At 40.9% G+C, this 21,405-nt stretch overlaps 1 protein-coding gene and 1 long non-coding RNA gene across 7 annotated transcripts in view; one reads left to right on the forward strand and one right to left on the reverse strand.

Annotated features, from left to right (window-relative positions):
* STARD13 (StAR related lipid transfer domain containing 13) overlaps positions 1 to 21,405 on the forward strand; it is a 442,897-nt gene that overhangs the window by 95,177 nt on the left and 326,315 nt on the right. The gene's annotated exons all lie outside the window — the stretch shown is intronic.
* Positions 1 to 21,405, reverse strand: part of LOC128829877 (uncharacterized) — a 91,615-nt gene that overhangs the window by 66,686 nt on the left and 3,524 nt on the right. For both annotated transcript variants that reach the window (XR_008443500.1, XR_008443499.1), the window contains exon 2: positions 8,210 to 8,259. This is a non-coding gene — a long non-coding RNA (uncharacterized LOC128829877). The remainder of the gene's footprint in view (positions 1 to 8,209; positions 8,260 to 21,405) is intronic.

Below are 21,405 nucleotides of genomic sequence, written 5' to 3' on the forward strand. Positions count from 1 at the left end.
CCTCAGATATCACCCCTGGCGCCTTTATCTATCCTGAGATGGGATGCTGCACTTCTCCCACTCTTAGACCAAGCCCTGGGCTATGGTACCCTGTGTCTCAAGCATGTTTACCCAGCCCCAGGGTTCTTTTCTTTGGGAGTCTGTGACCAGTTGTATTGGTAGTGACCATACAGCTTTATTAAAGTCAAAGTATTGTTTGTTTTAACAGTAGGAACAAAGGATTTAAAAAGTCTTATCTTACCCTAAGACTTACCTACCATTCCTTGATGGTAATCTAGGCAGGACTAACTTCTTCAGATACCAGCAACTGTCTGCTTCTTTGTTTAGCTGTCCTGAACAACTCTCTCCGCCCCCTTCTCTTGAAAGAGTATGTGTGAGAGAGACCCTTTAAACAGCTGCAGTCCTTTTGATCTTTTGGTCTCTAGGCCTTTTCCTGCCCAGGCATGGTCTCTTAACAACCCTCTTAAACGGTTTGCTGAGAAATGGCTTATCTTGCGCCATTCTTCTTCCCTTCCTGTGTGTTTTTCCTTACAGCCCCCTACTAAACTAAGCCAATATATTCATACAGTACACATCCCAGTAACCAGGTCAATGTATAGTATTCATACAGTATTACAGAGGTGCTCCACTTCTGTCCACCATGCACATCTCTGCTGCCCGAAGTCTATTAAACCTTTACCCAATAGCTACTGTAGCAGTCTCTCTGATCCCCATTTATTGACAGAACAATTTGGGTCATTCTGAAGGGTAGCATTTCACAGTCATGAAAAGATATCAAGACATTTGACAGGGTATAAGGTGAAGTGAGTGTTAACGGCCTTTCTCAGGGTAGGCTTTAAAGGTGTTGGCTCTCACTGCAGTTATGGCATAGAAACCCTGCCTGTGGACTTGTCTGCGGTAGGAAGGCAGCATGGTCTAGTGGACTGGACATCTATCTGGAGATTCTGGGTTCTATTCCCAGTTCTGCAACTGACTTACTGTGGAGCTTTGGGCAAGTCACTTAATTTCTTTCTACTACTGCTATGTAGAGCTTCTGCAAAACAGTGCTTGTGACAAACCAATCCCATTCATTTTCATTTAGGCTTGGTTCTGCCATCCTTACTCGGAGTGGTGTGTTATCTCAATAATCCCACTAGTCACAATGGGCTAGCTCATACCTATACAATTGTGCCCTGTATGTCTCAAATACTATTGCTGCCCTGCTCTGGGGTGAGTAGTAATCTGTTACTGGCCTATGCCAATAGCCCATTACCCCTTCTCCCTCTGTTCCATCTCAGATGTTCTGGTCAGAGCATTGGGTGGACTGGAACCAAAATGAATAACTAACCTCTACGTGGCTAGACTCAAGCTATGGGGAGGCCATGCAGAGACTGGAGTGGGAGCTAACCTTAATTCTCTTTATGGCCCTGTTTTAGAATGTAGGCTGTGCTGTGATCCAGAACAATGGGATTACTCTCACAGTGCCAGATTCCAATGCTCTTATTTACGTGGAGTAGTATCGTGCTCTGTCACAGACTTCAGTGGGACCACTCATAGAGTAAGGTACTACTCCATTCAAATAAGGGTGGTGGAATCTGGCCCAGTATGAAGTACTCAGGGTGAGTGAAGTGGACAAAATTGGACCCTTAAAGTGTAAACTCCAACTCTGAATGACTCATGAAAAGTCTAAATCTGAATTAGGTTATAAGTACAGTAGTTACGAGTCAGAGTTACGAACACCAGAGTTACAAACTGACCAGTCAATCATACACCTCACTTGGAGCTGGAAGTACACAGGCAGCAGCAGAGACAACAACAACAACAAAAGCAAAGACAGTACAGTACTGTGTTAAACATAAACTACTAAAAAATAAAGGGAAAGTTAAAAAAAATTTGACAAAGTAAGGAAACTTTCTGTGATTAGAACAGGAGTATTTGTTTCATTTAAATTAAGATGATTAAAAGCAGCATTTTTCTTCTGCATGGTAAAGTTTCAACGCTGTATTAAGTCAATGTTCAGTTGTAAAATTTTAAAAGAACAGCCATAATGTTTTGTTCAGAGTTATGAACATCCTCCATTCCTGAGGTGCTCGTAACTCTGAGGTTCTACTGTAAAGTAATTTAAAATGAAAGTGTTCTGTTGGAACAGTCTTCAAAGGGAGGTAGCGAAAACCCATCACTTGGGACATTTAAAACTAGATTGGGAACAACCCTGGAAAATGTGCAATAAAGCACTATCCTTCATTGGCAGGCAGATGAACTGTATGATCTCTCTCTTGGTCTTGATTATCTGAGGTCTGTTCATTTTCTGCTTCCATCCTGATACTATATTTAGTAGAAAACTGTCTTCATTATATAATCACTATTGGGTGACAGACTAGTAAGCATTATAGCATGATACATCATTTTTAGGATTAGACCATGATGGTAAGGGTAGTTCAGATTAAGGCTGATCAAATTGGTCAGGATCTTATGAGAAGGTTTTCGTGGCATTGTCCTACATTTTGCCTCTGTTTTCATGTTTCTATTTCACAAACACTAAAAACTCAACAAATGAAGGGAAAGAAAGTATGTAGATAAGAAAAATAAATTCCACAAAAGCCCATGATTCTAAATCCATATCCTTTGAAATTTGATTAATGATTCTCCAAAAGAAATGCATTTATTTGTGTAACTTTTTGATATGTTAATCAATTAAACATCTCCGATTAAAAACAAGTTAGTTTTCACTTACAGAGTTGGGCCTTTGACAGCAAGTGAACACAGAGGAACCATTAAAGGGGAAAAAAGCATCAGCATGGGAATAACTAATTAAGTGTAAATTATCAAAATAGGGCAGCAAACAGACCTATGCTTATCATAGGGCTGCCAGTTAAGAGTTTTATTGCCAAAAGCTTTCCTCCTCTAATTCAGTTATGCAAGAGGCAAAACCAGTGGAGCTTGGCCAGAGGACCGGGGAGGCACAGGTTCCATGTCCTGTTCCATCATTTTCTCCAATCCCATGGGAGCTCCGCCTCCTCCCACCAACCCATCAAGTTAAAACTCCACAGTTGTTGAGGGAGAATGGCTGCAAGGCTCTAGGGACTGCCTTATGGGAAATAACGCTGACTTTGTTATCCTCCCTGGGGTTCCTCCTGTGCATGGTGAGTGGATGAGTATTGGAATAGTAATTGTCATGGAAAACATGGCAGCAAGATCTGGAAGGGGTGGCGCAGTTGTAGGATGGTTTGGAGGTGTTGGACCAATTTGAGTTCTTCTCTCCTTTTTAGATTTATGGGATTAGTGGGTCTCCCTCCCCCCACCCACTCCACGGGTAGACAAACCTCAGCCCCTTCTCCTTTGGAATGGATAGAAGGAAACTTTCTGAGCTGAAATTTGTGGCATTCATAGCTCCTAGATATGTTTTCCCCTCACATGAGGAAGGACTTGGAGGAAGACACTCTGGATTAGCTCACTGGACTTGATCACTAACATCAAAAGCATGTGACTTTTAGTAGAAATAGACACCAGACACATTCTGTTCCAGAAATGGCGGAAACTTTAATATGAATTGAAAAATTAAAGTTTTACAAGTTTCAGAATTCCACACATCTAGTGTGGAACATGATTGTATGCAAGGAACATTTTCCCCTTTTGGTGCAATCCTGCTATCCTCAATAATGTAACTGTTCCACAACAGGATATGGCTTATCTTGTGATGTGCTGCTTACTGTGGTCATACAGAGGTGTGGGTTCAAATTTGCGTCTTATTGCAGAAGAGATCAGCATGATGGATGTTGTACTTAGTAAACTTTTCATCACAAAAATCACATGCAGTTAGGAAAATATTGATACAGTTGGTAGCAGTATTTCTTGGGGCAACCCAGCATCGTAATATTAAGAGTTTGTCATGATGGAGGTGCAAAGACATACTGTGGTTGTGTAGGAGAGGATGTGCATACTACAAATATTGTGTCTCTCTTCTCAATAAACATGTATGGTACCTACTGCAGCTGCTGTATGACAACTGCCACACAAGGTACAACACGTGCAGAGGAACTAATGATTTATAAAATGTGTATGCGTCAAACAAACAAAAAAGATACACTTTTCTGGAAAGTGGCAGAAACCTGTACCCCAAGATCTTAAGAAGACAAATCACATGACTATCTTTCAGAACCCCTGGAGAAGAATTGGAAAAAGAACAGAGTTCGGTCATTCACTTGCCATAGTTGAGTAAATGCCTTATGGGCTAGAGTCTGCTGCCCTTATGCTTAATAGTACCTCACTCTGCAAGCGGTCTCAGTGAAGAAAATGGGATAAGATACTACATAGGGTGACCAGATGTTCAGATTTTATAGGGACAGTCCCAATTTTTGGGTCTTTTTCTTGTATAGGCTCTTATTACCCCCCATCCCAATTTTTCACACTTGCTGTCTGGTCACCGTAACCCAATAATAGTAAGGGTAGTAGAATATGTCCCTATGTAGTCCTGGTTTAGCAAAGCATTTAAGCACATTTCATTTCTTTTCTGAAATGGGGCCCAGGTCAGCACTACGAGTACCACTCATCTAACAAGTCAATGTAATATTTTTATTTTGGAACAGCTCTCAGCAGTTTTAGTTGAAATAGGTGCTTTCGTGCTGTTAGCTTTTCAGGACAATGTGAGTCACTTGAGTCTACAAATCACCATCATTTTGCAAGTATCAGTAATCAGTTATCTAAACTATGAGATTTTTAACAAAATTAAAATACCAAAGAAATGTAGGAAAGAAAACCAAGAAAATGTAACATGTAGCAACAGAAAAACATATCTATAGATTTTCAAACTGCCCAAGAAGACTGAAGTGTAAAAAGAGTTATTTTTCAACTTGGTATTGCAATTAAGTAGTAAGGAATGACAGGAGGTGGGATCTTGATGAGTTATGTAGCACAATATGTAGCCCCAGGCTGGGGTTAATGTGTAAGAACCATAGCCCTCAGAGTTGTTTCAATAACACTAGGAATTACCTTTAGATTGTTCATAAGGTATTACTGTGTTTAAGTTTACGTCTTTGAGCTGCAGGAGGATTAGGTAATATAGTTACAGGTGTAATTTTTTTAAGATTTAGCATATAAGAGGAGTGAGCATTTTAGAGGTTTAGAATATTAAGACATTTACATTTGATTTGTATTGGAATGTTTCAGAATCATGTTGCTACAGCTCTTGGAAATCCAGCTTCTGAAAGTGGTGCTGCCTTTTAAAAGCTCTACATTTCATACGCACAGTGATGTTACTGGAACATAGAGGAGCAGTAACACTATAGGCAAATGATGGCATTACTGTATTCACAGAAAACATTCAGAATGTGAAGTACTTGTCAGCATGGTAAAATCATGGAATTAGCGATAAAGCATGTCCTTTATAAGTGTTTGATGGAAATAGTTGTAAACTGTGCAGTAGAAGACCTGTTCAAGTAATTCATTTATTGCTACAGCTGAGCTGTTTGTCAAAGATTTTAACTTAGGCGAATAACCCCAGTAGGATCAATTTTTTGTCTACAAGCCTCTGTTTGATTGTTAAGTTAATACCTGGATCAGTGGCCAAGATTCAACAGAAAAATAAAATCCTTCTCAAGTCATGACTTTGTGGTGGACTAAGTAAATCAGGAAGAGACACGCTCAACATAGCATGGAAGCCAGGTGTATGTGTGTGAGAGAGAGAATTCCAGCTCCAAGATCTACCAGCAGAGAGAAATATGCAAAAGATAAACTTCCAAAGTGGAGAATGTGTAATCTCCTCTAGAGGGATCCAAGGGAAGTCACTGGCGCCGGGGAAAGTTGGCCTCTATGCAGGTATCAGCAACCTTTGGCACACGGCCCATCAGGGAAATCCGCTGGTGGGCTGGGACGGCTTGTTTACCTGCAGTGTATTGATTGCTGCTATGCTGCCCCTATTTTTGGGCTGAAAACGGTTGTCTTATACACTGTCCAAGTTAAAAGCCTTGCCCAGATTTCAAATAGATTAAAACTAAGACTTTTAGGCTCAAGGTAAGGGAAACCCTCCTCTGGGTTATTCTGGAGACTTCCAGAGATAGGAACACAGGACAGAAAATTCTGAGCGGCAAGCACCTGCCTTTGGCATATATTCCCTCCAGAAATACATGTAAGCCATAAGTGGCCAGGTTTTTAGATTGTGTTATCAGACCCCTCTTTGTTCATACTTTCTTCAGATCTTGAAATTCCCTGGCATTTAGTGTTCTGGCTAATATGCCAGTGGCTCTCAAACTTTTTTACTGGTGGCCTCTTTCACATAGCAAGACTAAGTGTGACCCCCCCCCCACTTATAAATTAAAAACACCTTTATATATATATTTAACACCATTATAAATGCTGGAGGCAAAGCGCGGTTTGAGGTGGAGATTGGCAGCTTGCGACCCCCCCATGTAATAACCTCATGACCCCCTGAGGGGTCCCGATCCCCAGTTTGAGAACCCTTGATCTAGGCAGAGTATTTGTTTCAGTTCTGGAGAAGGTCTAGGAGCGTATATTCTGTATTTTTGGAGAAATGTTGCGTGGCCTTAATCTAAAGCAGGGGTAGGCAACCTATGGCACGGGTGCCGAAGGCGGCACACGAGCTGATTTTCAGTGGCACTCACACTGCCCGGGTCCTGGCCACTGGATGGGAGGCTCTGCATTTTAATTTAATTTTAAATGAAGTTTTCTAAACATTTTAAAAACCTTATTTACTTTATATACAACAATAGTTTAGTTATATATTATAGACTTATAGAAAGAGATCTTCTAAAAACGTTAAAATGTATTACTGGCACGTGAAACCTTAAATTAGAGTGAATAAATGAAGACTCGGCACACTACTTCTGAAAGGTTACCGACCCCGATCTAAAGTGTACCCAGATACCATGGAGACAGGCCCCTTTATAAAGGTGTATAATTTTCTATTTCTGTTCAAATAATATAAGTTAAATGTCAAAGGTTTGCAAAGGGATTTACCACTACAGACTAAGGAACCAAGGCTTCTGCAAATGACTGAAAGATTTAAATTAACTTTTAAAATACTGCCAGAGCTGTCACTAAAAACTAAATTGTATTGGTCTTTTTAAAAAGATTTTCATTCATTGTATTATAACTAAAGGCAAAACGTGCATTACCTTTATCAGGGATTGGAAGTGTACAATGCTGTATTAGGTGGCAGTATAAAGATAGCAAGCAAAACTGAGATGTGCTGTTTGTCAGCAATGTACCTGACCCCGAATAGAGGCTTAGTGTGTGAAAGAGGAGTATCAGTGGGGCTTTGCAGCGGAGCAAATTTGGAGCTGCTATAAGAGATTACTTCTCTTTGATTGCAACTGTGACTCAAGATTTATTTACCTCAGATTGTACATACATCTGCAATATTACCTGAACTTGTTAAAATATAAATTACTGCAGAGGCGGTAAACTGAAAAGTGAAAAGGCTAACTGCAGAAACAGAAAAGTGTAAAGCATACACAGTTACCTTGAGTAAAAGTTCTTACTTGTAAAGCACTAGCAATGTCCTTGGTCCTGTACAAAAGACACAATGTAAGGGTCCAACTATGAAAGTCTTACCTTGGGGAGCATGAATACTCGCACTAATAATAATACCATTGAGGTAAAAAGACCGAGAAGACAAAACAAACTGGGAAATACCCCATACTCTAACCATGACAGTACAAACTCTGAGGTTCATGGTTCCTTTTGAAGATAAGGGAAAAATGCATTATACATACACTGAAAACTATTTCAAAACCAAATGTCTTCAAACAAGTCAAAGCATGCATTTCACATATGGGGGAGGGGAGGAGGGAGGCAATAGTACAGCTTTAATTAAAACTGCTACTGTTATGCTTTAATATAGGTTGGAGCCCTCTGTTTTATTTACATGAATAAAAAATTACTGCAAATTCTATAGGGATGTTTTAATAAAAACAATCAATGCTGTATAATGCTTGATATAAATATATACAACATTGTATAGTTTTAATTTACATTAATTACATTATTTTACGTGCAGTGATTTGCAATTTTGCACAAAGTTCCAATTAAAAGGATGAGCTTAAATCACATTAGGCGGAATGCAGATGTCTGAGCTAGCAAAAAAAGACATTAGAGTTTCTGATATTCCCAAGCAAATTCCCATCTTCTTATTCAGTAATTGTGCCTGGACGCTTGCTTTGTCTTACGAATAAAGGCTTGATCAGAGAAAGAGCTGATGTTGCTCAGCACTTACCACCTCTAATGGGACCCCACAAGGGAACTCAGCAGCTGGCAGGATCATATCTAAAATGGAATAAGGGTAGGGTAAAATTAAGCTATCAGGGAAAAGCCTCCTGACAGTACAAATATATAAGGTTGGGCAATAGTCTCCTAAGCAGAGCTGAGCAGAAAAGGGGATTCCATTTCATTAGGATTTTGTAATTCTAAAATTTGATTTCATTCCTATTTGGAATGAAAACCAAAAATTTTAAAATTCTCCTCGAAGGGGGGTGGGAAGTATACTTATAAAATTTGTGGATGACATCAATCTGGGAGGGGCTGCAAGAACTTTGGAGGACAGGATAAGAATTCAAATCACTTTGGGGTAAATTGGAGAATTGGTCTGAAATCAACAAGATGAAATTCAATAAAGACAAGTGCAAAGTACTACACTTAGGCTAAATCAGATGCACAACTACAACATGGGGAATTACTGGCTAAGCAGTAATACTTCAAAAAAGTGATAGAACAGGGGGGTATAGTGGATCATAAATTGAACATGAGTCAACAATGTGATGCAGTTACAAAAAAGGCAAACCTCATTCTGGGTTGTTAATTAACAGAAATGTCATATGTAAAACACAGGAAGTAACTGGTCCATTCTACTCAGCTGGAGTACTGTGTCCAGTTCTGGGCACCACACACTAAAAAAATGTGGATAAACTGGAAAGAGTTCAAAGGAGAGCAACATAAATGATAAAAGGTTTAGAAAACCTGACCTATGAGGAAAGGTTTAAAAACACTGGACATGTCTAGTCTGGAGAAAAGAAGGCTTGGGGTGGGGTGTGGGGGTGTGGAGCCTGATAGTTTTCAAATATGTTAAGGGATGTTAAAAGAGGGTGGTGAGCAATTGTTCTCCATGTCCACTGAAGATAGGACAAGAACTAGCCTAATCTGCAGCAAGATTTAGATTATATATTTAGAAAACCTTTCAAAACTATAAGATAGTTAAGTACTGGAATAGATTACTTAGAGCAGTTGTGGAATCACCATCACCAGAGGTTTTTAAAAGCAGTTTAGACAATCACTTGTCAAGGAGGTCTAGGTAGACTTAATCCTGCCACAGTATAGGGGGCTGGACTAGGTGACCTCTCTAGGTCCCTTCCACCCCTACATTTTTATGATTCTAGGTAGGCCTGATTCCTGGCAGGCTGCCTTGGAGACACAAACCCTGGGAGCGCTGGAGTTCTCAAGCAGCCCACCAGGCCAGCTGCTGAGGAGCTGGGCAGGTGAGCTGGCAAGAAACCAAGCAGGTTTCTGTTGGAACCCTGCTTGGTTTCTGGAGGAACTTTGTAGAAATTGAACTGTCTCCACAGAACATTTTGATTTTTGACAAATTCCAATGAAAAAAACTGTTTAGTTGGAATTTTCCAACCAACTCTACTCCTAAAGGAGCTGGCAGAAGCACCATCACTTGAGGCATTTTAACCGTGGACACAACACTGCTGATAGTACAATGTTGAATGATCCTGCAGGATGGACTAGATATTCAAATAGGTCTCTTGCATCTGTAAATTGTATAATTCTAGCTTATTCTTCCTATTTATAGAAATATATTGATCACTGGTGCTGTGTCTGGCTCTCCTACCCCCTACACCAGGGGTAGGCAACCTATGGCACGCATGCCGAAGGCAGCACACGAGCTAATTTTCAGTGGCACTCACACTGCCCAGGTCCTGGCCACCGGTCCGGGGGGCTTTGCATTTTAATTTTAAATGAAGCTTCTTAAACATTTTAAAAACCTTATTTACTTTACATACAACAATAGTTTAGTTATATATTATAGACATCTAGACAGAGACCTTCTAAAAACTTTAAAATGTATTACGGGCACGCGAAACCTTAAATTAGAGTGAATAAATGAAGACTCGGCACACCACTTCTGAAAGGTTGCTGACCCCTGCTCTACAATATGATTTTTGCAATGTATATGCACACATTTGGAGGATGTTGGGTGAAATCCTGGCCCCACTAAAGTCAGATTCTAGATATCTGTGTCAGTTTCTAGATTCCTGCCAGAATTTAGCTTAAAAGGTGCATAAGGGTTTTGGTGTGGTTGTATGTTTTTAATTCGGGGAAAAGGCTATGATAGGCTGAAATCTTTCTTATGACATATAGTGAAATATATGTCCAATTCCATAAAGATTGATCAGTATTGACTTTATAATCAAGTCGCTGAATATTTGCACACAGTAAATCCTCTTAGTATTTTTAAATCATGGTATTTATCTATTTGTTTTGGTATGACTATTGTCCTTCAAAATAAATGTCACACTGTATCCCAGAGGTAGTCAACAGATAAATTGCAGACCAAATCTGGACCATCCGATGCTTCTGAATGGACCCCAAAATCTTTTTATTGAATTATCATTTTTTAAATTATTTTCTCTGGAGTCTGGACTTTGACTATACCTTGACCAAGAAATTTGGACCTTGACAAAAAATAGTTGACTGCTATATCATCTATTCTACTCTGGATAAACAAAATTGTTGTTATATTTGTCTTAAAAAAAGGCATCAAAATGCAAATTTTACATATTCAAAATGTAGTTTATTTCCCGATATACAGAACTACTGTTGACAGAAATCAAGGGTTGGATTGAGCCTGTACTTCATGGTACACTGTGCCAGTCATACTCTGGTAGCCCTGTCAATTTCTGAACAATTTAAAGTGCTCTTCTATTTTGAAAGTGACCTTGTAAAAATAGCAACTGTTTTATGCCCAGGGTCTTTAAAACAAAACAAAATTAATACAATAGCGAGACTGTAACAGATTTATTCAACGGTGGGCTGATTCTGCAGCTCTGGCTTATACAGTACAGATATTTTTGAACAATACAGTATGTGTGCATGCTCTGGGAATTCAGAAATCTTTCTTTTCCTGAAACAGTAATAAAGGAGGCACCCTATCGGAACAATCAGAACAACCATTCACCAGAAATGAAATCAAACCGAAATACTTTTTTCCATCAAGGAAAATGTTGGTACTTTTTAGCTCTCCGTTTTTACAGTTTAAAAAAAAAAAAGTGTGATCAGTGTTGTGTTTCTCTGTTTATCATTTGAAAAGCAAATATAAAAACCCTCCGGAAAATAGGATATCCTACTGAGTAAAATAAACAATTCAGCAAAGTGTACACATCCTGGAATATTACTTCACCCTTCACTGTTGCCTATAATTTTATCAATAGGAGACTTCTCTTGTTTAAAACTAACATGAAACATGGTATTTGTAACTTCTGAAAGAAACACAGTTAAGATTACAAAAGTTTGGATATACTACTACAGAAACAACTTAAAAGTGTAAGCCATACAAAGTGCATTTTGTATGTGGTAACAATGGGCTAAGGGCCATATCCACATAGAGGTGGATAACTATACCTGCATTTAATATGAATTATCTTAAATTCTGCATTTAAGCAGTTGTCTTGCTACAGGGTGGGGTGGCAATGTGGTACATTAATAATTTTGGGACACGATCCAATGCCCATTGAAATCAGAGGAAAGACTCCCAGGGGGCATGGATCAGAACCTCTAGTAAAAAGCCATAAGAGAGAAAGGGGTTATTTGATTAAGTTAATGGCTAGTAAATTTAAAAGAAAAGTATTTTTTTCTGTAGGGAGTCATCAGCCTGTAGAATTCAGTACTGCAGGAATTCATACAGCTAAATACAGCAGCTAGATTTAAAGGTTTGATAATTTTATAACCAATAATGTGCTAAAATAGGATTGTGCAGGGGTCAGAAAGGAATTTTCCATCTTCCACAGGTATAGTTCTGCACAACTGGTCAAGTGCACTGTGGGATGTTTTAGCCTTACTTGGAAGCATCACTAATAAGCCACTGTTGGAGGCAGGTAGCCAAACTTGATGAAGCATTGATCAGATCTGAGATGGGAAATCCTATGTTCCTAGGGGTAGATTTTCTGAGGTGCTGAGCACTTCCTGACGGCACTGAAAGCTCTCACCCATTGAGCTCAGAACCTCACGGGATCTAGTCTTCAATCTCTACTGCTTCTTAATTCCTTGGATAAAATTTTGGTGTAGGTATTTCCACTATTTTCAAGGGAAAGGGAAGTACAGAGTACAGAAAATGCTATTCATGAATTCCACCAGTTTCTTATTTGTATCACAGTAGCATCTAGAGGCCACAATTGAGATTATGGCCCCATTGTACAAAGTAAAAGAGTGTATCCCTTATAATGCTTGTAAATTTAAATAGACAAGACAGACAAATGGTGAGAAAGGAAACAAAGGCACAGAGAAGTGGACTGTTGTAGACCAGTGATAGAGTCCAAACTAGAACTTGGGTGAATATAAAAATGGCTATCCTGGGTCAGACCAAAGGTCCATCCAGCCCAGTATCCTGTCTGCCAACAGTGGCCAATGCCAAGTGCCCCAGAGGGAGTGAACCTAACAATTAATGATCAAGTGATCTCTCTCCTGCCATCCATCTCAACCCTCTGACAAACAGAGGCTAGGGACACCATTCCTTACCCAACCTGGCTAATAGCCATTAATGGACTTAACCTCCATGAATTTATCTAGTTCTCTTTTAAACCCTGTTATAGTCCTAGCCTTCACAATCTCCTCAGGCAAGGAGTTCCACAGGTTGACTGTGCGCTGTGTGAAGAAGAACTTCCTTTTATTTGTTTTCACCTGCCGTCTTATTCCCTATCCTTTTTTTTAATGATTCCTAACATCCTGTTTGCTTTTTTAACTGCCGCTGCACACGTTGGATGTACGTGGTGAAATGGTCCAGGTTCGCCAGGTGGGCAAGAGACCAGGGTGCCTTCCCCTCCGCCGCACCCCTCCAGCTTATCCTGGACTACCTCTTATCCCTTAGGGCCCAGGGACTGGCACCTTCCTCAGTCAGGGTGCACCTGGCGGCCATATCGCCCTTCCACCCGGGTTGCAAACAGGTCGATCTGGGGAACTCCCCACTCTCGGAAGAGCCGGTGAGCGACCTCCAAGTGGAGCGACCACTCGTACTGGGGGGGGGGAAAAGACCCTGCTGAGGCGGTCCGCTTGCGTATTGCCCAGTGCAAGGGCACTTGGTCTTCTCCCACTCAATGACCTCCTGCTACCTGAAGGGCCTTGACCGTTCATTCCCGTATGCTAGGCCCCCTGTGCCGCAATGGCGGGGCCCCCCTTTGAGCCCCTGGCCACGTGTTCCTGGTCGCACCTCTCATGGAAGGTGGCCTTCCTCATGGCAATCATGTCAGCCCGATGTGTCTAGGAACTCAGGGCCTTAACCTCAGAACCCCCCCATATGGTTTTCCATAGGGATAAAGTCCAGCTCCGCCCACACCCGGCATTCCTCCCGAAGGTGGTCTCCGCCTTCCATATGGAGCAGAGCATCTTTCTCCCCGTGCTCTGTCCTAAGCCTCATTCTTCTAACGAGGAACGCCACCTCCACACGCTCGATGTGCATAGGGCATTGGCTTTTTATCTGGATCGGACCAAGCTGTTCCGGAAATCCTCACAACCCTTTATTGCCTCGGCCGAGCAGGCAAAAGGGCAGCCTATCTCCACCCAGCGGCTTTCCCGCTGGATCACCTCGTGTATACGCACATGCTATGATCTGGCAGGGATTCCCCCGCCACCGATCATCAGGGCACACTCTACGAGGGCTCAGGCCTCATCAGCTGCCTACGTAGCCCATGTCCCCATCCAGGACATTTGTAGGGCGGCCAGTTGGGCCTCAGTTCACACATTTACTTCGCATTATGCGATCGTCTCCCAGTCTAGGGATGACGCTGGGTTCAGCAGGGCAGTACTTGGTCCCGAACCATCATGAACTCCTACCCACCTCCAGCAGATATTGCTTGGAATCACCTACTGTGGAATACACATGAGCAATCACTCAAAAAAGAAAGGACAGTTACCTGTTCCATAACTGGCGTTCTTCAAGATGTGTTGCTCATGTCTATTCCACACCCTGCCCGCCTTCCCCTCTGTCAGAGTTGTCCGGCAAGAAGAAACTGAGGGTGGGGGGAGCCCGTGGCTCCCCTTATAGCGCGATATACAGGCACCACTCCAGGGGTCGCCACAGTGCTCCCCCAGTATGGGTACGGCTAAGGGAAAAACTTCCGGCACTGGTGCACGTGGTGAGAAGGCACACCTACTGTGGAATAGACAGGAGCAACACATCTCGAAAAACACCAGTTATGGATAAGGTAACTGTCCTTTTACTACACTACTTAAAAACAAAATTTTAATTTATTGGCTTTGTTTTAAGGTAGCCTAGTTAAGGGATGACCCCATGCTCACTGAACAGGAATTTTGCCCCAGCAAGGACTGCTGACTTGGTCCCTTAGTGGATCTTGAATTTCATAAAAATGTAGGTTGGTGGCACCATCTGAGTACTTTTCTCAAGATTATTTAGGATAAATTTACATAAACAAGGTTTGGTTTAATTCCTCCATATGAGCGCTGAAAGAAATCAGAATGAAGTTCTTTCTTTCCTTATCTAAAATGGTGTCTTTGAATCAAGAAATACCGTGTCTCCTGTATCAAAACTGTGAATATTAACTATGTCATTCTCCATGTGAAGTTCTGAAAAAATGTTTTTAAATCTTTTTCATGTTTACATATTATTTTGCCCTCAGTTGTTTTGTAAGCATTTGATTTCTGAACAAACAGGAGTTAAAATTCCCCTTTAATATTGTATGTTATGACCACAGTTTAGCAGTAACGTACAGTTTACAGTCTTTATTACTGATTTAGACAAAGAAAATTGTACCTATTTTGCTCACTCAAAAAGTTTACAAAATAAAATCATTTGTTGCTATGGCCAATAGTCACACTTACACCACCTGCCCATTTTTTGACAGAATTCTTATAATTACAGTGGAACACTATTGCTGGAACCAATAATCCCTCTCAAAATAGAAGAAAATTAAAATGTGACACCTGTAATTTGTAAATTATAAATGACATTTAGATTTAAGGATTTTGATTAAAGTCATCACTTTGGGGCCTCATTACAGTTTTGCCAAAGTGTAACATTATTTGTGACTTCAGGATTATAATCTATTTCAATTTAGTTTTTATCTTAGGTAAACAATCCTCTGACTTCTTAAAAGCTTCTTTAAAGTTTCTGCATTGAATAATCATCTTCAGTTTGCTTCCCTATCCTAATACAAACTCTTCCAAGAGACTTTGAGGTGCTTTGTTACATAATGTGTTTTTCTATTTGCTGCAATTCTGCCACACACAATAGTCACCCCATATTCTCACGTGACTTTCTAAACTACCATAATCTAGTGGAGAGGTGCAGAAGAGACTGTCCAGATAGTCTGGCTGAATAGAATATAGGAACATTGCAGCTAAATTAATAAAAAAAGGTTCAAAAGTCTAAAGATCACCACCAGATCATTTAGTCTGACACACACAATATCACAGGCTGCAACTGCCACTCCCTAACAATCGAATTTAGACCAAAGTACTACACCCACAGGAGATTGAAATATTACATGCCATGAGCAGAAACTAGGAGGGACCAAGGGGCACCAGTGCCGAAGGCCTCCAAAAAAAGGCAGGGAAATTATTACATGAAATATACCTCAATAATCTGGCAAGTGACCTGCATCCACAAGCTGCTGAGCAGGGTGAAAATACCCCAAGGTCACTTCCAATCTGACCTGGGGGGAAATTCCTTTACAACCCCACATATGGCAATCAGTTAGACCCTGCGCATGTTATCACAAGCCAGTCAGCCATGCACCTGAGAGGATGCTTGGTGCCATCTCAGAGCCCTGACCCTCCCCATCCAATGTCCCATCTCCAGCTGTGACCATCCATGATGCTTCAGAGGCAGGAGGAAGAAATAAACAAACAACCCAGAATAAACTGTGGGGTGACGGAAGAATCCCTGACTGCTGCAGTAGCTGGTTGAAACCCTGAAGCATGAGCTTTTAGAAACATAAGACATAAACCAGAAGTGAGCCACAGAGCAGCTGAGCCCTGCTCCCTACCATGACAAGCAACCGCATCATACAATTGCATAAATAAAATTGTCCAGTTCTCTCTCAAAACTAATTACGTTGTTTTCTACCACAACTCCTATCGGGAGGCGGTTCCAAAACCTCACCTTTCTGATGGCTAGAAACCTTCTAATTTCTAGCCTTAATGTGTTCATGGCCAGTTTAGATCTATTTGTTCTCGTGCCAATGCCAACATTGTTCTTTAGCTTAAACAGCAGTTCTCCCTGGTATTTACCCGCTTAACATATTTAAAGAGCACAATCATATCTCCTCTCAACCTTCTTTTTGCTAGACTAAACAAGGCAAGCTCTTCCAAGCTCCTTGCATAAGATAGGCCTGCCATTATTCTGCTCATCCTTGTCGCTCTTCTCTGCATCTGTTCCAGTTTAAATGAATTGTTTCTGAACATTATTCCAACTGTACATAATATTCCAAATGAGGTCTGACCAGTGTCTTGTACAATGGCATGAATACTTCTTTCGCTCTATCGGAAATGCCTCATCTGATGCACCCTAGGATCGCATTTGCCTTTTTCACAGCCACACCACATTAGTGGATCAGTCGTTCTGTGATCAACCCACACGCCATGGTCTCTCTCCTCCTTTGTTGCTTCCAGTTGATAAACTCCCTGTCTGTAGCAGAAATTCTTATTATGACCTTGCACTTTGTACTGTTGAATTTCATCCCACTTCTGTCACTCCATCCTTCAAGGTCATCCAGGTCTTCCTGTATAATATTCGGATCCTCTTCTGTATTGACGATGCCTCCCAACTTTGTATCATCAGCAAATTTCATTAGCACACACTGACTTTTGTGCCAAGGTCATTAATAAAAATGTTGAATAAGATCGATTCCAAGACTGATTCTTGAGGAACTCCACTAGTACCCTCTATCCAGTCCAATAATTAACCTTTCAGCAAAACCTATTGTCTCTTCTCCTTTAGCTAATTCCTTATCCACCTTGTGATGCTTTTACTGATCCCCATCTTCCCTAATTTAACTAATTTCCTATGTGTTACTGTGTCAAATGTTTTACTGAAGTCCAAGTATATTAAATCTATTGCTCTTCCCTTAGCTAAAAAAAAAAAAAAAGTTATTTTCTTGAAGGAAATCAAGTTAGTCTGTCATAATCTACCTTTGGTAAACTAGGGTGACCAAATTGTGACGGGTTGAATCACAGAAACCCCCTTGGGAACTGCCAACCGATGTGCCAAGACTACTACTGCCCCTACTTTCCCTGCCAGCCTGGGCATCCAGCACCCTGTCTTGGTGAGCCAGACACGCCAGTCTGCTCCAACACAGACCCAGGGTCTGAACCACTTGCCCCGAAGCTGCAGACTTAACTGAAAGCAACTAACAGAAGTGTTCCTGTCTTTAATACTCAGATGCCCAACTCCCAATGGGGTCTAAACCCTAAATAAATCTGTTTTACCCTGTATAAAGCTTATACAGGGTAAACTCAAGTTGTTCGCCCTCTGTAGCACTGATAGAGAGATATGTACAGCTGTTTGCCCCCCCCCCAAGTATTAATACATATGCTGGGTTAATTAATAAGTAAAAAGTGATTTTATTAAATACAGAAAGTAGGATTTAAGTGGTTCTAAGTAGTAACAGACAGAATAAAGTGAATTACTAAGTAAAACAAAATAAAACATGCAAATCTATGCCTAATACAGTAATAAAACTGAATACAGATAAAATCTCACCCTCAGAGATGTTTCAATAAGTTTCTTTCAGAGACTGGACGCCTTCCTAGTCTGGGCACAATCCTGTCCCCTGGTACAGCCCTTGTTCCAGCTCAGGTGGTAGCTAGTTTTACTTTCCCCATGCTTATTCTCCCCCCCCCCCATAGTTCCTCATATCTCCTTGTCAATTGCTGAAAATGGGCCATTTTCATTACCACTACAATGATTCTTTTTCTCTCCTGCTGGTAAAAGCTCACCTGAACTGATCATTCTCCTTATAGTATGTATAGTAACACCTATTGTTTCATGTTCTCTCTCTCTGTGTGTGTCTGTGTGTAAATATATCTTCCTACTGTATTTTCCACTACATGCATCCGATGAAGTAAGGTGTAGCCCACAAAAGCTTATGCTCAAATAAATGTGTTAGTCTCTAAGGTGCCACAAGTACTCCTGTTCTTTTGCAGATACAGACTAATACGGCTGCTACTCCGAAACCTATCCATACTTGAGTCTGCCTGGGGTGGGGGTGGTCTATAATAGACTCCTAAAACTATCCCAAGTGCTATTCCAGGATGTTTCTGTAATCCATATATCTAGTTATATATGTAATTTATAATTCATATATTTTTGATCTCCATCACTAGTTCCAGTTCCTCTATTGGCCAGACTTCTTGCATTCATGTACAGTAACTCCTCACTTAAAGTTGTCCCAGTTAACGTTGTTTCATTGTTACGTTGCTGATCAATGAGGGAACATGCTCGTTTAAAGTTGCGCAATGCTCCCTTATAATGATGTTTGGCAGCCGCAGAAAGAGCAGACTGTTGCAGGGGGGAGGGGGAAAGAGTGGTGGGTGCTCCCTTCCCCCTGCTCCTTTACCCCATCCGGCCATCTCCACAGAGCAGCGGGGACAGGACAGGGCTCAGGACAGAGAGAGCTTGCTGGCAGCAGCTCCTGTCTCAACTTGCTGATCAACTTAAAAAGGCAGTGTGCTTAGAGTGGAATCAGCATACTTAAAGGGGCAATGCAGTCTCTCTCTCACACACACTGTGTATGTGTCTGTCTCTCTCTGCCATGCTGTCTCCACTCCCTCCGTTCGTGCTGCCTTGTAGAGTGTGAGGCTACATTAACAACGTGTTAACGCTTGAGGGCTCAGCTGAGTGCTAGTTAATCATTTAGCAGTAAGGCATTCCCTGAGAAATATCCCATCCTCTTCCACGTTCTGACTCCACCACCTCAACCAAGCTACACAATCATCATTGCTGTGTGCAGTATTAAATTGTTTAACATTTATACTGTGTGTGTGTATATATATATATGTGTCTTTTGTCTGGTGAAAAAAATTTCCCTGGAACCTAACCCCCACTATTTACATTAATTCTTATGGGGAAATTGGATTTGCTTAACATCGTTTCGCTTAAAGTCAAATTTTTCAGGAACATAACTACAACGTTAAGCGTGGAGTTACTGTACAAGCATTTCATTTTTTTCCTTCAGACCTCACTCCGTTTTCTAGATGGATTTGATATGGTCCTTTCACTAACACCTACCTTACTACGCCAAGCAATATTTGTATTTTCCTTCTTGCTGTCCATACTCTTGCCTTGTAATGTTCCATTATCCCTTCTATATCTTCATTCAGCTGATTTTCCTCTTCCTTTGTACTGAAGCCATCCATGGAGATTTCACTAGTCTCTACAAGCCTTCTTCCCTCACCTCCTATTTTAAAGCCCTTATCAGTTGTGCCAGATTAATACCCCAGATACTCAAGTAGAGTCCATCAGTCAAGAAGAGTCTTCTTTCTATGAATGCCTCTCAAAGATCGATCATCCCAAACCATTCCTTACAGCACCTGTCATTGAGCCATCTGTTGATCTTCATTGTCTAGACACAGCTGCGCTCTCCTTCCATAAGGACCAGAAGTATTCTGCTGAAAATCACCTGAGCTTCCACTTCAAGTGTCTTACCCAGCTGAGCGTAGTTATCCTTGATCCATTTCACTCTATTTAGAAATGTAGCTGTTTATTCAGACTGTTTTTTTCATACGTTGGTGAAGAAAACAGTTGCAAAATACGGAGTTAGAAAGGAACTAAGGCCACAACCCAGCCACTTGAATCAAAAAAATGGCAGGATCAGTGCCTGACTAGGGAAAGCTGCTAAGAAACCAATATCCTCCTTATTATGGAACAATATAATAGTACTGAAGGAGTGAAAGAAATCCTATAAAATGATTGTTTGGGATTAAACCACTCAAGAGGTCTCTGCAACTGTATTTTTCCCCAATCTCTTGACCAAGAATTAATTGTCCTAAAACCTACTCAGAATCAAATGTCTGAAATTAGGAAGTGAAAAACTACTTTCTTCCTGTTTCTACAGGATTTCCCTGAGTATTTCCAGCTCATGATGATCTTATTGGACAAGCCAAGATTGCAGGTTTATTCAAAGAGCATTTGTACAAATTTTACACTACAAAAATGCAGAACTGACCTGGAAATTCGGAAAGAATTATTAAAAGTCATGCTTACCTTACGTACAAATAAATTTAATGAAAAATATACATTCTAAGTTGTTTTCTATCACTTTAATTACAAGATGTAGATCTCAACTAATGAAAATGAGAAACCTCTTACAAAAAGTGGATATACAGCTGAACATCTTGAAACAAACATTGGGTGGCTTGATTTTTTAAAAACTATTTTAATTATGTTTGACATGCAATCACATAAATTTGATTTTTACTACAAGAGGAAAGAATAGGGATTTGGGTTTTATTTGGGGCATTATCTGTATTGCAGTAGTGGCCAAAGTATACAGTTAAGATCAGTTGTGCTAGGTGCTGTACAATACAGGGGTTCCCGCCCTGAAGAGTTTACAATCTAATTTAAATAACATGGGCTAGATTTGCTACTGCCAGTTTCTCCTAAGCAGTGTGTGAGATGAGCTGCAAGGGATTTGGGACTGCCTGATTCTGGGGCTAGTTCTATACCAGTCCCTCCCCTTGTATAACTCTCAGGCTACTCTTCAATGGCTGACTATGGCTTCTAAAGGGGCCAGGGCCTCCAGCCAGGCCCCCTTCTGTCTCCTGACACACACCTTGTGTAGACCCACTAGGCAGATCAGCCTGTTTTCTGGCCCTTTGCACCCTAAAGGGGCCAGATCACTAAGAGAGACTATGGCCCTATAACTTATAGTTTAATATGTCAGAACAAAAAAGTGGTCTCAGATCCTTCAAGGAACGTACAACTTACATATTCTGCTCTGCCTATGTGTGCAGAACTCATAGGGAGTTGGGGTTAATTGTGCTTTTGGCTAAAGAGTCTTCTTGCACCCACATGACAGCTCAACTCAATCTCACTATTCATAGGGGCAAGGTATATTCTATAACAGAGGTAAATGGTTATTTTTCTCTCACAGGACAGATACCAGCTACGATAGCCAGTGTGGCACCGATCTCAGAGTTTGGGTAAATTTGACATTGATATGTAAAAATATGGTCTAAATTATC

The sequence above is a fragment of the Malaclemys terrapin genome, chromosome 1 (assembly GCF_027887155.1).
Source record: "Malaclemys terrapin pileata isolate rMalTer1 chromosome 1, rMalTer1.hap1, whole genome shotgun sequence".
Classification (NCBI taxonomy): Eukaryota; Metazoa; Chordata; order Testudines; family Emydidae; genus Malaclemys; species Malaclemys terrapin.